This window comes from Nicotiana attenuata, chromosome 6 (assembly GCF_001879085.1).
Source record: "Nicotiana attenuata strain UT chromosome 6, NIATTr2, whole genome shotgun sequence".
Taxonomy (NCBI): Eukaryota; Viridiplantae; Streptophyta; class Magnoliopsida; order Solanales; family Solanaceae; genus Nicotiana; species Nicotiana attenuata.
In genome coordinates, this window is record NC_031994.1 from 42497460 (window position 1) to 42500675 (window position 3216).

Genomic DNA, 3216 nt, shown 5'->3' on the forward strand with positions numbered 1-3216 from the left:
ATCTAAGCTAGCCAAGTCTAGGATCGATTAGGACTTTATGGGTTGTAATGTAGGCTAAGGAATGGGTAAGATACATTTAGGAATAGTGACTAACCATACACTACACTCAAGAATTGAGCACATATTCTTCTCAACCAATTCACTCGTCACAAACTATACACAACATAGCCCTGTTCATTTAAGCACTTCTATAGCCCCACTAGCACGAATTAGGAAGACTAGGAGGTGTATTTTTTTTCCTTGTTGACTATCAACATTATTTGTTTTTTTCTTCTTTTCTAAACACACTCCATACATTAAGGTTCATCGGCTAGTGGCCTCTTTCACAACTTTAGTACACCTTATGGGACCTTCCATGATTCCACTCGAAAGCTACTTCCCAATCTCTCACCTTAATTCTTTTAGCGCCTAAGTGCCTTCGGAGGTAAAGGTTCAAAAAGCTCAAGTTAAGAACAAAATCGGGATATGACTTGTAATGTGGGTGCCAAGAAAAAGGTCTATAGGCTCAAAGGGGCTAGAAACGAGAAAATTTTATTTGTGAGCAACAAGTACATCTATGATCAAGCAAAGAACTGCCTACGTCATCTCCTAGACTAGCACAACTTAAAGATTTTACTCTGACTAACATACAGGACAAGTTCTAGACTACACAGTATAGCACAAAATATCAAGAATCCTTACACACATTGCACATGACTCAATCAACCAAGGGGTACTACCTAACTATCCTAAAAATAACAAAAGATGATCTTTTTTGGTGTTTCTAATCGGACCTTAATCCCACGAGAAAGTTGTCCAAGAGATCCATCGTCGGGAAAAATACGAGATTTTTCTGATTTTTTTCAAACAATGCAAAAATAGAAAACAAGAGGCTAAATAAAAATAAGAAGCTAAAAGATACTAATGCACTAATGTACAACCCACAGAGAATTTCTCACCCCACACTTAGAGTATGCAATGTCCTCAGTGCATATAAAAGCAATTAAAATCAAGAAGGGTGGTAAGAAAACTCCCTGGTCATCCTTCGTTATCCTCCTCATTAGCTCAACATGTGGTCGTAATGACCCCAAACTTAAGATCTTAACACACGATCCTTCAATTAAGTCAAGATTACTCAAACGTCACCTTGCACAATTTAAGCACGTTAGCATCATACAATCAACTCATTCACATGTAAGCACAACGAATTCACCATAATTTTGACAATATACCCCGGCTCCGATGAGCCACCCCACACTTAAAATTTCATGTTATTTAAGCTCACAAGCTACTAGTGTATCAATCCTGGAGACTCGGACTCCAATTGGGACAAAAATTGCATTTGAAGCATCTTGACAAATATTTGACGCACATTAGTTATGTAAGCTCTTGTGTGGATAAAGGATTGCCTCACCCTCCCAAATCGACTTGGGGCTTGAGTGTAAATACCCATGTAATCAACGATCAATACCATTCCTAGGGGTTCATGGGGGTGTTTATGCTTGTGTGAGAGTGGGTGAAATAAGAACAAAAGAAGAGAGAAGCAAAAACTTACCTGGGCGCCACGAGCTTCGACGCGAGGCCCATAACGCACCAGAGTGGGCGACGTGTGGGCTAGGGCAAGGTAGTCGGCGCCTATTCTGGCGCGTGGTACTTCGTACTTTTGAATCCTTCATGAATTTGTTTGACCTCCCATCATGCTCCCGTACCTATCCATACACCAAAATTCAACTAAAAACTTGTTAGTACCTAAAAACAAAAAGAAAAATCTAATTAAGCTAACTAAACTGTGAATGAGGTTGCCTCCCAACAAGCGCCTTGGTTAACGTCATGACATGATAAATACAACATCACAATGGGTTGCCTCCCATGAAGCGACTGATTTAATGTCGCGACATGACATGAACGACGTGTTCAAGCTGGACGCTTTTGTTTACTCCTCTTTCCAAGGAGTTTTGACTTCTTGCGCACTTTAGGATGATCTCATCTTTCTTCTCTGACCCTTTTCTCTTTTACCTTTACCCATTCATCTTGTCACACACCTCTTCTAACTCATTCTTTTCCATGCTACTAGGCTACACATAAGGACCTTGCTCTATCAACTTCGATTCTACCACAGAGATCATGCATAAATCCTCATAATTCTTAGGAAGTTTAAGCATCTTGTACACATTAAATGTGATTTCTTCATCATGCACTCTCATCTTTAGCTTTCCCTCCCTCACATCAATAACTTTCCCTCCAATGGCCAAGAATGGTCGCCCCAACATAATTGGAACCTCCTCATTGGCTATGTAGTCAAGAATAATGAAATCTGCAGGAAATATGAACTTCCCTACTCGCACCAGCAGATCTTCAATAATTCTTTCAGGCACTGGTAATGACCGATCCGTTAGCTGTAGAGTTATAGTAGTTGTCCTAGGTGCTCAAAGATCGAGCTGCTTGAACACCGATAGTTGCATCAAATTAATGCTCGCTCCCAGATCTTACAAGGCTTCACTAACCTCCTGTTTTCCAATCACCAAGGGGATTGTAAAACAACCGGGATCCAACTTAGGCAGGAGCTTACTCTTTACTCTAGCACTGCACTTCTCAGTAAGTGCAACCGTTTCAAACTCTGTCAACTTTCTTTTGTTGGCCACAATGTCACTCAAGTATTGGCTATTTAGGAACTTCTTGTAGCACTTAGCAAAGTTAGATTCACACGCACCTAGCTCAAGATATCTAAGAACTTTTTGTACTTGGAATCATCTTTCGATTTTTGCAACCTTTGAGGAAAAAGCGATGGTGGCCTTACCTCTATCTCTTTCCCGTGTTCATTATCTTCATTTTTAGCTTCTACCTCCGGTTTAGCTAACAAGCTTTCAAAAAGTTCTTTAGGCACATACTTTTTAGGTGGCACCTCCCCCAATGCTTTCCGACTTCTTAGATTAATTGCTTGTACCTGTTCAATAGGATTTTTCTCACTATCACTTGGGAGTACTCTAGTTGGTCGGCTATTTTGTTGTGCAGCTAACTAGCCAATCTACCTTTTTAGATTTCTAAATTCAGTCCTTAATTGCTGGTTGTCTGTTCAAAGTTGTTGGTTGTCAATTAACATATTTTTCAACATATCATTGGTGCTTTCCTCTACTTGTTGGGGTGGCTTTTGAGGCTGATTGTAGTTCCCTTGAGGCATGTATTGTTTTGAGTGGCCTGGTTTCCACCCCATGAGAAATTTGGAAGATTCCTCCAGTT